At 36.6% G+C, this 13,477-nt stretch overlaps 1 non-coding gene across 1 annotated transcript; it reads left to right on the forward strand.

The window, feature by feature from the left end:
* Positions 1-8,973: 8,973 nt before the first annotated feature.
* Positions 8,974-9,080, forward strand: LOC122119541. Its single transcript, XR_006149593.1, has one exon. It is a non-coding gene; the product is annotated as a U6 spliceosomal RNA (small nuclear RNA).
* The last annotated feature ends 4,397 nt before the right edge of the window (positions 9,081-13,477 follow it).

The following is a 13,477-nucleotide window of genomic DNA, read 5'->3' on the forward strand; positions in this document are numbered from 1 at the left end:
TTGTACCGACATCAAATATAGTGAAAGCAGGGGTTATACAGTGGGGGAGGGACATAAAAACCAACAAAGAAATAATCTTATAAATGAGTTAGAAACAAATGCATGAAAGAAAAAAAACATTTTAATACATATCTCAGGGTTCATTTTCCTAACATCACATTATCTGACCTTTTCTGTTTGAATCATACATATACTAGATATTGCAAATAAGGGAAACCATGGGACCTATGTTTCTTTGGATTTCGCTTACTTCACTTAATATAATTTTTCCAAGTCTTTCCATTTCCTAACAAATGGGGCAATGTCATTCTTTCTGATGGAGGCATAGAATTCCATTGGGCATATATACCATATTTTCTTGATCCATTCATCTACTGAGGGGCATCTGGGTTAGTTCCATATCTTAGCTATGGAAATAATGCTGCAATAAACATAATTGTGTTGGTAGCTTTAGTGTGGTCTTGTTTGTAAACATTTGGGTAAATGCCCAAAAGTGGGATTGCTGGGTCACAGGGGAGCTCTATGTGAAGTCTTTTGAGGAACTTCCATACTACTTTCCAAAGTGGTTGAACAAGTTTACATCCCCACCAACAATGAAGTAAGGTTCCCTTCTGTCTACTTCCCCTCTAGCATCTGTTGTTATTAGAGTTCTTGATTTTTGCCATTCTAACTGGAGTGAGGTGGTATCTCAATGTTGATTTGATTTGCTTTTCTTTTATGGCTAGGAAGGTTGGGCATTTCTTCAGGTGTCTATTGGCCATCCTTCTTTTTCAGAGAAGTTTCTCTTTAAGTAATTAGGCCACTTATTTATTGGACAGTTGTTTCTTTGAGGATTAGTTGTTGGGGGATTTAATTTTTTTGAGTTCCAAGTATATTTTAGATATGAGACCCTTGTCTGTTGTATAGCTAGTGAAGATTTTCTCCCAATCCGTGGGCTTTCTATTGAACTTGAAAGCTATGTTCTTTGCCATGCAGAAGCTCTGCAACTGTACCAAGGAGATCTAGGGTTTCTCCTATTCCATCCTGTAATTTTTTCAGAGTGTCTGCTTTGACTCCGAGGTCTCTCAACCATTTGGAGTTGATTCTGGTGCAGGGTGATATATAAGGATCTAGTTTTAGTTTTCTACATGTAGTTAACCAATTTTGCCAGCACCATTTACTGAAGAGGCTGTCTTTCTTCCATTCTATTTTTTTTAGCTCCCTTATCGAGGATTAGATGGCTATATCTCTGTAGGCTCATTTCTGGGTTTTCAATTCTATTCCATTGGACCTGAGGTCTGTTCTTGTGCCAGTACCAAGCTGTTTTGATTACTATGGATTTATAGTAGAGTTTGAAACTTGGTATTGATATTCCTCCAGCTGTGTTCTTTCCATTAAGGAGCGTTTTTCCTATTCGGGGTCTTTTATTGTTCCATATGAATTTTTGGATAGCCTCTTCTGTTTCCTTGAAGAATGGCGTTCGAATTTTGATAGATATCACATTGAATTTGTAGCTAGCCTTGGGAAGTATTGCCATTTTCACGATGTTAATCTTTCCAATCCAGGAGCATGGGAGGTTTTCCCATTTTCTAAGTTCCGTTTTGATTTCCTTTTTCAAGTTTTTAAAGTTTTCATCATTGAGGTCTTTCACTTCTTTGGTTAAGTTAATTCCTATGTATTTTATTTTTTGTGGTGCTATTACAAATGGAGTTGCTTTCCTAATTTCAGCCTCACTTTTCTCATTGTTGGCATACAGAAAAGACTGATCTTTTGAGGGTTAATTTTATACCCTGTTACTTTGCCAAAGTTTTGAATCAGCTTGAGTAATTTGGGAGTGGAGTCTATGGGATTCTTTAAATACAAGATCATGTCATTTGCAAAGAGGGAGAGTTTTATTTCTTCTTTCCCTATTTGGATCCTCTTTATTTTTGCATCTCGTCCTATTGCTGTAGCTAGGCATTCTAATACTAGATTGAAGAGAAGTGGAGAGAGTGGGTATCCTTGTCTTGTTCCTGAGTTAAGAGGAAATGGCTTTATTTTTTCACCATTAATTATAATGCTGGCTGTAGGTTTGTCATATACAGCCTTTATTGTATTGAGGAATGTTAAATGGATTCCTAATTTTTTTCCAAAACCTTCATCATAAAGGGGTGTTGGATCTTGTCGAATGCTTTTTCTGCATCTATTGAGATAACCATGTGGTTCTTATCCTTGCACCTGTTGGTGTGATGAATAATATTAATTGATTTGCGTATATTGAACCAGCTTTGCATCCTTGAAATGAATCCTGATTGATCGTGGTGTATGATTTTTTGGATGAATTGTTGAAGTCAATTGGCCAAAATTTTGTTGAGAAGTTTTGCATCAATGTTCATCAAAGAAATGGGTCTATAGTTCTCTTTCTTTGATGAGTCCTTGCTTGGTTTTGGGAATGAGGGTTATGATGGCTTCATAGAATGTGTTCGGTAGTGAACTTTCTCTTTCAATTTCATTGAAGAGTTGGAGGAGTATTGGTGTGAGCTCTGCTTTGATGGCCTCGTAGAATTCCACTGTAAAACCATCTGGTCCTGGACTTTTCTTAGCTGGGAGGTCTCATTGCTTTTTCTATTTCAATGCTTGATATGGGACTGTAAAGATGGTTTAACTCATCTTGGTTTAGTTTTGGCATGTCAATATTTGCTAGGAAAAGGTCCATTTCTGCCAAGGTCACAAACTTATTAGCATAAAGTTTTGATATTTCCTTATAATGTTCTGAGTCTTGGGTGTTTCCGTGGTGATGTTTCCATTCTCATCTCTGAGTTTATTTATTTGGGTGTGTTCTCTTCTTTTCTGATAAGATTTGCTAAGGGTCTGTCAATTTTGATAATTTTTTTGAAGAACCAACTCTTTGTTTTGTTGATTCATTCTATAGTTTTTTGGATTCCAATTCATTTAATTGTGATTTAATTTTAATTATTTTGTTCCGTCTACTGAATTGGGGTTTATCTTGCTATTCTTTTTCAAGAGGATTAGGTGTGTCATTAAATTGTTGGTTTCAGATCTCTCCAATTTGTTGATGTAGGAGCTTAGAGCTATAAACTTGCCTATGTGTACTGCCTTTGCTGTGTGCCAGAGGAGCTGGTAATTTGTGTGTTCATTTTTGTTAAATAGCATGAACATTTGAATTTCCATTCTAATCTCTTCCATGACACACTCGTGATTCAACAGTGTGTTGTTCAGCCTCCATGTGTTAGCAGACATTTTTGTTAGCTTTTGTTGTTGAGTTCTAATTTTATTCCTTTGGGGTAAGAAAGAATACAAAGTATAACTTCAATGTTTCTGAATTTGGACAAGTTTGCTTTGTGGCGTGAAATGTGGTCTATTTTAGAAATGTTCCATGTGCTGCTGAGAAGAACGTGTATTCTGTTGCTGCTGGGTGAAATATTCAGTAGATGTCTGTTAAATCTAGTTGATCTATGCAGTTGTTTAAATCTGTGGTTTGTCTGTTGAGTTTTTGCCAAATTGATCTATCTAGTGGGGAGAGTGATATGTTAAAATCCCCCAAAATTAATGTCTTTGGATCGATGTGGGATTTGAGGGAAAGTAGTGTTTCTTGGATAAATTTGGGTGCTCCGTTTTTTGACAAATAGATATTTAGAATTGTAATATCCTCCTGAAGGAGAGATTGCTTAATTAGTATGTAGCGACTTCTTTATCTCTTCTCATGAATTTTAATTTGAAGTCTATTTTATCTCATAATAGGATTGCAACTCCCGCCTGTTTATGGGGACCATTTGCTTGGTAGATTTTGTTCCAGCATTTAACATTGAAAATGTGTTTGTTTTTACGGGCAAGATGTTACTCCTGAAGGCAGCAGATAGAAGGATCTTGTTTTTTAATCCAACTAGACAGTCTATGTCGCTTAATTGGAGAGTTAAGTCTGTTAATGTTAAGAGATAGGACTGAGAGGTATTTGGGAGTTCCTCCCATGTTATCCACCTTCTTGGGGGCTGCGAAAACTGGGTTCTTCATATGGTTCTTGGATTCTCAGTTTGGGTGCAGTTTCTTGGCCTTTATTGTGGTCTTGTTGGTTTTCTATGTGTAGGACATCTTTAAGAACCTTTTGTAGGGCTGGTTTGGTGGAGATGTATTATTTCAATTTTTCTTTGCTATGGAAGGTTTTTATTGGCCTTTAGGTATGAAGGAGAGTTTAGCTGGGTACAGTATTGTTGATTGATAGTTTTTTGTTTTCAGGGCATGGCATACATCATTCCAGGCTCTTCTTGCTTTGATTGTCTCTGCTGAGAAATCTGAGGTGATTCTAATTGGTTTCACTTTATAGGTGATTAATCTTTTCTCCTTGACAGCTTTAAGGATCTTTTCCTTGGACTGAGTTGATCCTGTGTGGATTATAATGTGACGGTGGAATGTCCTATTCTGGTCTGGTCTATTTGGAGTTCTAAAAGCTTCTTGTATCTGAATAGACCAATCTTTTTGCATGTTTGGGAAGTTCTCTGCTAGGATCCTGTTAAACAAATTTCCTAGACCATTAACTTCTGTTTCTAGGTGCTCCTCTACATCCATTATCCTTAGATTAGGCTTTCTGGTGGTGTCTTCCAAGTGTTGGATAGATATATCATATTTCTTGAACTTGTCTGGGATGGTTGTATGTTCTTTCTCTATAATATCTAGGCTGTTTTCAATTCCTGAGATTCGATTTTCTGCATGGTCTAACCTGCTGTCAAGACTTTCAACTTTGTTTTTTATCTCTTTCCTTCTAATTGGTCAGCTTTGGGGCTGGGAAGGTGGCTCAGCGGTAGAGCGCTTGCCTTGCATGCATGAGGCCCTGGGTTCAATTCCCCAGCACCACATAAGCAAAAAAAAAAAAAAAATTGGTCAGCTTTGATGGCTTCAAATTCTTTGTTGAAGCGTTGTTTTAGATATTGTATGAACTTCTTTACATCCTTAATTTGGTGTTCAGTGTTTATTCTCAAATCACCTAGTTGATTGGTTATGGTTTCCGTGGACTCCCATTCCTTCTGTTGGGTTCCATTCAGCATTCCCTTTGTGGTCTCACTGACTTCCTTCAGCTCTTGTTAATGGATACTATGAATGCCTTTAGTGATCTTTGTGTATTCTCATCCTGCTCTCTCAGTTCCTGTATTACTCTTTGCTTAGCTTCCTCCCGTTCATGCCATTCCTGTAGTTTTCTTTGAGTGTTCTCAGCTTGTTTACGCCATTCCTGCCTTTCTCTTTGAGTATTCTCAGGCTGCTCATGCAAATCCTGTATCAGTTTTTGAGTACCTTCCTCACGCTCATGATATTGCTGTATACACCTTTGGATTGTCTCCTCTCTTTCCCTATCACCATCATACAGAGTCCTTTGTAGGTTTTCAATCTTTTCCTGCATTGACATTTTGTTTGCCTCCTCTCTCTCCCTATCACGCTCATACAGAGTCCTATGTATATTTTCAATCTTTTCCTGCATTGACCTTCTGTTTGCCTCCTCTCTCTCCATATCATGCGCATACCGAGTCCTTTGTATGTTTTCAATATTTTCATTTATCATGTTTGCCAGCCGTGTTTGTAGAGCTATTTGGGAACTCTCCTCTGGATTATTCATTATCTGTTCTGTACCCGGATTATCATGAGTGGGAGTGGAGATACCCGGACTTGCCATTTTTCTTGTGGTTTTCTGGCTTACTCTGCCCGTTTGGAATGAAAATAACACCAGTTTTTTGCTAGAACACTAACTTAAGGCAAGCATCAACCAATGTCTGAATTTGTATAGTCAATAATCTGCAGATACAATCTAGTTCAACAGATATCTCTATTCAACATCAAACAACTATATATTAATAGGCTACAAACTGCAAAGAAGAATTTGGAAAACCAGAAATTATTAGGGTTGGGAGATATGTGGGTGAAATTAGGAATAGAGTGATGTGGGAAGGCAAAAAGAGAATTAACTAAGTCCTAATCTCAAAGCAGGAAATAGGTTGGATTGGATGAAAGTAGAGAGAGAGGAAAAAAGAAGAGAAGGAAAAATATAGACCAGAAATAATAGAAAAGTAAAAATTAAAAGTATTATGCAGATTCGAGAACAAAGTATTCAAAGAATCTGAATATCATGAGAGAACGGGAGGGATATAACGGAGATGTGAAAAACTTAAAAATAAAAATACTTAAAATATTATATAGGTTTAAAGAGGTAGTACTGCTATTAAGGAATTTAGGTCTCAGATTTTTTGAATTGAGTAATAAATTTGTGGATTAAGTGTGTACACAATGGGGATAGGGTCTAATAGTCAACTACAGGTTTATCTGAGTATGTGCAGAACAACAATTAAGCCACATAAAGAATAACAAAAGAGAAGAAAAGGTGAAAAGGATAAGAAAGAAAGAAAAAAAGATCAGAAGTTCAGTAGAGCTAAACAAAAAACAAAAAGAAAAATTTTTTAAAAAGAAAAAAAATGTACACACACATGTATCCCTAAAATAAAAATTATAGGAGGAAAAAAAAGTTACTAGAAAACAATTTTTTTCAAAAAAGGTAAAAATTAAAAATTAAAAAAAGTTTTAGAAAAGAAAAAATATTTATAAAAGGTATAAAAAAGAAGAAGAAGAAAAAAGTTCTTTTATTTTTTGGGAGGGTTGGGAAAAATCCTGTATCTCCCTTGTGTCCATAACTAGTGTCTTGTTGGAGTCTCTGGTCTGCTTGTGGTCCTGTGGCTTGGTTGGTTTCTTAAGTCAGTTTGTTTGGACAGGCAGAAAAATGTTCTGCTTTACCCAGGATTTTGCGATCCTCCTCCCAGGTTAGTTCAACGGGAGGGAGATCTGCATTGAGTATCACAAAAGAGGAGATGGCTTTTTCCTCATGTTTGGAGATGCTGTGATGAGGCGAGGTTCTGGGTAGAGTTGAGGCCTTTCAGCAAACAGTAGCTTTTCCCGGGGGCTAGTTTGTGAGAAACTCTCAGAGCCCAGCCTGGAGCCACTCTCAGGGTTTATATTTACTGAATTTCAATTGATTGTGAAGGCTGCTAAAGGGAGGGGCAGCCTCTGGCTTTAATTACCCAGTGAATAAAGCCACTCCCTGGGCTGGCACCCGAGCTGGGTGACTTTTCCCTAGGCGGAGCTGAGTCTGGAAGGTCAGGTTAGGTTCTTGTGACCTGCTAAATGACTAGATTTCTTCCAAGGCCTGAGTTGGACTTAGCAGCTCGGCAGAGCTTTTTCGGTATCCAAGATGGAGATCTCCGGTACTGGGTGGGGGGAGGGGTGGCCTTCCCTCCTCTGCTCCCTGAGGAGTGAAAAAGTCAGGCTTCTACTCATGCCATCTTGGTTCCTGGGTCGTCTCTGGTCTGCAAACTGCAGGATGAAGATGTCGCTCCTTGTCAGTTCTTGCTGGTGTTGTGTAGAATCCGCTCACCCACTGTGTCTGGCTGGCTCCTTTGTCACGGAATCTCTGTGATTCAGGTATGGCGGTTTCTGCCACCGCCACCATGGCTGTTGCTGCAGCGGTGGCGGCTGCTGGCAAGAGCTCAGATATGTCTCCATGCCTGGATTTTCCCTCTAGGGCCTAACTCTCTGTCCTGTGATGGCACACTTGGTGTGATTATCTGGCTTAGGACTGTTTACTGGAACTCTAAAACTGCTTTCTATGCGAGAGCTTGTTTAGCCTCCAGCTTCTCCTCTGCCTTCTTCCCAGAACTCCCCTGTTCAGATGATTTTTTAAAAAAACAGTCTCTCGGGTTCTGGGAAAGTGGCTCAGTGGTAGAGTGCTTGCCTTGCATGCGTGAGGCCCTTGGTTTGATTCCTCAGCACCATATAAGCAGAAAAAATAGGCATGGTGCTGTGGCTCAAGTGGTAGCACTAGCCTTGAGCTGAAGATCTGAGGGAGAGCACCCAGGACCCAGAGTTCAAGTCCCACAACCAACAAAAACCAAACCAAAAAACTAAAAAAAACACAGTCTCTCACTTTTGTGACCTCAACTCTGTAAAACCACTGCTTCAGTCTAAGGCTAAGATTTTATGTATGGACATTAATCAACACTCCTGATTCAGACTCTACTTGAGAAAATTTTTCATGAATATTTTGTTCTTAATTTTGATTTCTGTGAATTCACATGCACCTATAAAAAATGGTCATCCCAGTAACATTTTCAAAATACCTCATAATGACAACTTAAAAAAGTTGTATTATATTGCAACAAGGGAAACAATGCAACAAATAAAGAAAACCAATAATTAAATATTAATGATTGATAAAATAAAAGCCAAATACCAGTGTTTCCAGTATTTGAAGTATACTATATATTAGATTTTGCTATTTGCTCATAATCCTGTACATTTAAAACTGGCTAAGATTATGATGTTCAACAAGAGTTTTATAGGCTATGAGTACCCTTTAAATTTACACTGTATGATAACTATTTATGTCTCATCTCACCACTGGTACATGGCTTATATCATCATTTGTTCCTTGCTAACATATAAAGAAAAGAAGCCCTAAAGTTTCAACAGAAACTATGTAGTTAAAGTCTTAACTCTTTGCTCTGTTTCTTTACACAAAGACTTTGCATCTTCTCATTAATAAACTTTCTATAAACTCTGAAATGTACATACTTAGTAGTATATGTCAGCTACCATAAATTTAAATACTTTATGGAAAAGGGTTATGACCTGTCAAACAGTCTTAATTTTGGCATATATAAGCAAATTCCCAAAATTAAAAATTTAAAACATTAAAACTTTTACATACCTTAACACTTGCTGCAGTGTTCATTATGACAGGTGCCCTGTGTAGAATAATTGAATTCCTCCTCCTACACATCTCTTGAACAACAAACATCTGGATTCGTTTTTTTTTTTTGTCATATCAATCTTGACTTTATTCTTAAATGTGTGCTTATGTAAGAAATACATGGTTCTAAAATTTCACAATTCTTTTGAACTTGCTTTTTGTTGAATTATCTAGCTTAAGAAAATCAATTCCAATTTATATATAAAAAATGTTCTGTGCTCAATTCGGCAGCACAAACACTAAAATTGGAACAATACAGAGAATATTAGCATGGCCCCTGCACAAGGATGACACCCAAATTCGTGAAGCTTTCCACATTTTTACAACAACAGATGCTGGAGGGCATGTGGCAAGAAGAGAACCCTACTGCATTCTTGGTTGGAGTGTAAACTTGTTCACCCACTTGGAAAGCAGTATGGAGGTTCCTCAAAAGATTCCACATAGAGCTCCTCTATGACCCAGCAATCTCACTTTTGTGCATTCACCCAAATGATCACAAACAAGGCCATTCTAAAACTACCAGCACAACTGTTTATTGTAACATTATTTACCATAGCTAAGATATGGAACCAACCCCGAGGCCCCACAATAGATGAATGGATCAAGAAAACCTTGTGAGTGTGTGTGTGTGTGTGTGTGTGTGTGTGTGTGTGTGTGAATTCTATCATCCATCAGAAAGAATGACATTGCCTAATTTGTTAGGAAATGGAAAGACTTGGAAAAAATTATATTAACTGAAATAGGCCAAGTCCAAAGAAACATAGGTCCCATGGTATCCCGTATTTGCAATAAGTTATATATGTCTGGGATAAGCAGAAAAGGTCAAAAGCTATGTGCATATGACTAGATAAGTTGATGTTAAGCTAAATGAACCCAAGATAGGGACACAAGTGTTTTTTGTTTTTTTTCCCCCTTTCTTGCTATTGTTTCTAATGCACCTGTAATGTACGATGTGGTTTTTTTTTGTTTTTTTTTTTTTAATATGGTCGTCCCACACAGTATAACCTCTGTTTTCAGTGTATTTGGTGTTGATGCGCCTTCATTTATATGCACTTCTCTAATTTGGAGAGGGAAAGGGAAAAAACAAAATGCTTAAATAGAGATACTGGTTGACCCATTGTAACAATGAGTTGCCCAAGACACTAGGTTGAAAAACTAACTTTACAATTTAGGCTAGGTGGGAGGGAGGGGGTGAAGGGTGTACTTGTGGAGGTAGAAGGGAAGAGGTTTTTGGGGAAAAACCAAGGGGGAGGTAACAATGTTAGATAGGAAATGTACTCATTACTTTGCTCATGTAACTGTAACCCCTCTGTACAGTATTTTTACAATAAAAAACGTTTAAAAATGTTCTGAGATGGAAGAGTATTTCTATTATTTTAACCATATAATATCATTAACAAAGAAATTAATGCAAAACACTGACCTGAAGATATTTTGAATAAGTGTATGTGTGTGTGTGTGTGTGCGTGCATGTGTGTGTATGTGCCTGCATGTTAGCATGCTCAGAGTTTGAACTCAGGGCTTCAAGGTTTCGCTAGGACTTCCCTCTCTAGCTTGGTGAGCTACTATGTGAGCTACATCTCCATTCCTGGACGTTTGCTAGTTCATTTAAATTTTTGAAAAATAATATTGTGAATTTTTTTTGCCTTAATTGGCTTCCAACTCCTATCCACAGATCCCATGCTCCTGAGTAGATATGCCAAGTAGACAAGATTACAGGTATGATAAACCAGTACAAGGCTTTAGGAATAATTTCAAAAGTAGAAGAAACTTTAGTTCACGAGGGCCTGTTTTATTATTTCCTACTTTTAAAGCTTTTTGTAGTGATTATATGTGAATTTTTTATGTTTTGGGATTCTTAAAAGACAGTAAGTGATGGTATTTAAAAGTTTTAATGCTTTTTAAAAAGGATACTGGAACTGTGGGACAGAAGAAATTTGGCTCTCTTTGGACCTCAATTTATAATCTCAGCTCTGTGCATGATAACCCAATGTCACCAACACAGTCTGTGTTGAAGACAAAATGTGATAGAAAAAATTACCATGGCTATATTTTTTATGCTATTATTTATTGGACAATATCAATATTGAATTGAGTGTACAAGAGAATGAAGAGATTTTTACCTACATTTTTGTATTGCTGAAAGGCTTTTGGAAATTTTGACTCATTTCCTTCCTCACTATGTGCCTTTGGGTCATGCACTTAGTGCCTTGAATTACAATTTTTCTCAACACTAAAATGGTAATAACATTACCATTATAGCAAATTTTTTAAGACCTAAGAGACATAAAACTTGTGAAAAACTTAACATAAACTTCTATGAATGAGCTTTCAGTTTACCCAGCAGTTTTTTTAGTATTAAACAGAATGTGATATATATTACCGAAATCATTACATGTAGTAAGCAACCAGAAGTCTATTGACTATGCTGTGCTTCCAAGGAAGCCAGCTGGATAACTTCTCATGCTGTAAATCAAACTGGTTATCTCATGTCTTGATAGTGTAAAACTATCAGGGACAGAATAATGAAGGAATGTTGTAGACTGAGGTGAAGTCCATATGATAATGTGCAAAACTGATAAAACGTAAAAGTAACTGAGCAGTATATTGAGTTTTACATCATTTAAGGTAAATTGCAAAGGTAGAGAAGACCTAGAAGAAAGAATTCTCCTTTTGATATCCTATCATAGGTCTTAGCAGGATGAACACTTTTCTCATTCTTGTAGAGGCATCATCAGATGAGAAGAACTCTCTTTTTTTGGTTGCTTCCTTCAATTTATTCTTCAGTTTGAAACCTGAACTACATTAGACTGCAAGAAACCAAGGAGAATTAGACATGCAGGCTTTGGAAAAAGCAATCAGCATAAAATAAATAAAATACAGATGGCCTTGTAAAAGGTCTAAATACATTGAGTTATATAGGCTGAAGCGTAAACAGAAAATGATTTAAACAATATCATGTTATTGAAAATTGAAAATTGTGAGGAGTTTCTCAATTTTTTCCTTTCTACTACATTGAATTAATTACTGATTTTGTATATAGAGATTAAAGATGAGATTAACAAGGAACTTGATTAAAAATCGACAAAAGTTCTGAGTAGACATGTTTTCCAAAATGCCCTGAAAATCACCAGTGGGTTTACAAAGTTGTGTTTAATACCACTTCTATGCTGGATTAATGCTTTGTGAACAGAAGTCATTAGAAAAATACAATTCAAAATTACTATGATACTACATCATAACTATTATAACTCTTATCAAAAAAATCAAAGGAACTTGGTGTGGTGGTAAAGGCTTCTAATGCAAGCATTTGGCAGGTTGGAGTAAGAGGATTTGAGTCTAAGGCTAGTCTGGGGTACTGCACATAGTAAAAACCTGCCTTTTCAAAAAACTCAAAACGTAATAATGTTGGTGATAGTGTCGAGAAAAGGAAATTTTTTTCTACACTCTTGTTCAAAATACCGGTTACTATTCTCTTCTAGAATGTAGTATGGTTTTCTAAAAAAATACAGAGTTGAAATATCATCCGACCACCAATCATATGATTATTTCTCTCTGGGTAACTAGTAAATACATCTATAGTTCATTGTTATTCACATTATTGACAACAGGCAAGATATAAATCGAAGTTTTGTGTTCAATTACATACTAATAAACAACTGTGGTGCATGCACAAATATATTTTTCTGTTTCATACCTAAACTAGCAAGAGACTTCTCCAGTTAGCCACAACTTACAATGACCTGAAAGATGTATTCTAAATGAAGAAAAATGTTGTCTTCTGATCTTTGTACAAACGCACACACACACACACACACACATACACACCAACCTAAAACAACAGAGAAATTTTTCAAAAAGTAAAGCAAACTAGAATAGCTGGGGCATTTATGTCCCAATATAGATTATAGTAGTTATACAGGATGACCGAGTACAGAGTTGTAATGTACAACATGAGGATGCAGGGAAAAACACTGGCTTTACATAGGAATGAATCTAATTAAGTAGGAGTTGTTCTTCCTTGTAGGGGTTGCTCTTTTAGTTGTTCTCCTTCAGTAACGGATGAGATGAATGTAATTCTTTAAATATACCGGCCTGTTTGTAGAAATAATAACAAACAAGATAGCAATAAGTATGCTCAACATAGAACAAAATGCCAAATTAAAATACATGAGATTATCCTTGATATAAACTAATTATTATAAATAAGGGAACCCATGGGACATATGTTTCTTTAAGTCTGGCTTACTTCACTTAATGTGTTTTATTACAAGATCTTCCATTTCCTGACAAAGAAGTGGTATTATTCTTTCTGATGGAAGCATAGTATTCCATGTGTAGGTATGTATGTATGTGTGTGTGTGTGTGTTACATTTTCGTGATCCATTCATCTACTGAGGGGCATCTGGGTTGATTCCATATCTTAGCTATGGTAAATAAGCTTTCGTATGGCCTTGCTTGTGGTCACTTGGATAAATTCCCAGAAATGGGATTACTGGGTCATAGGGGACGATTATTGTGTACATCAAGGATAATCTTAGTAGATGAGCAGAATAGCTCAATTGTTATTTGAATATGAGCATATAAGGTGATTCCAAGTGAAATAAACTCCAGAACATGTTATTTGTTGTTGTTGTTCTTAATATACTATGTGATTTCTTTTTAACCTTTTGTGTTTTCCCGACTTATAGGTTTATCCCCTATAGTCAATATATTTGA

Source organism: Dipodomys spectabilis, unplaced genomic scaffold (assembly GCF_019054845.1).
Source record: "Dipodomys spectabilis isolate Male_0828 unplaced genomic scaffold, ASM1905484v1 ptg000172l, whole genome shotgun sequence".
Classification (NCBI taxonomy): Eukaryota; Metazoa; Chordata; class Mammalia; order Rodentia; family Heteromyidae; genus Dipodomys; species Dipodomys spectabilis.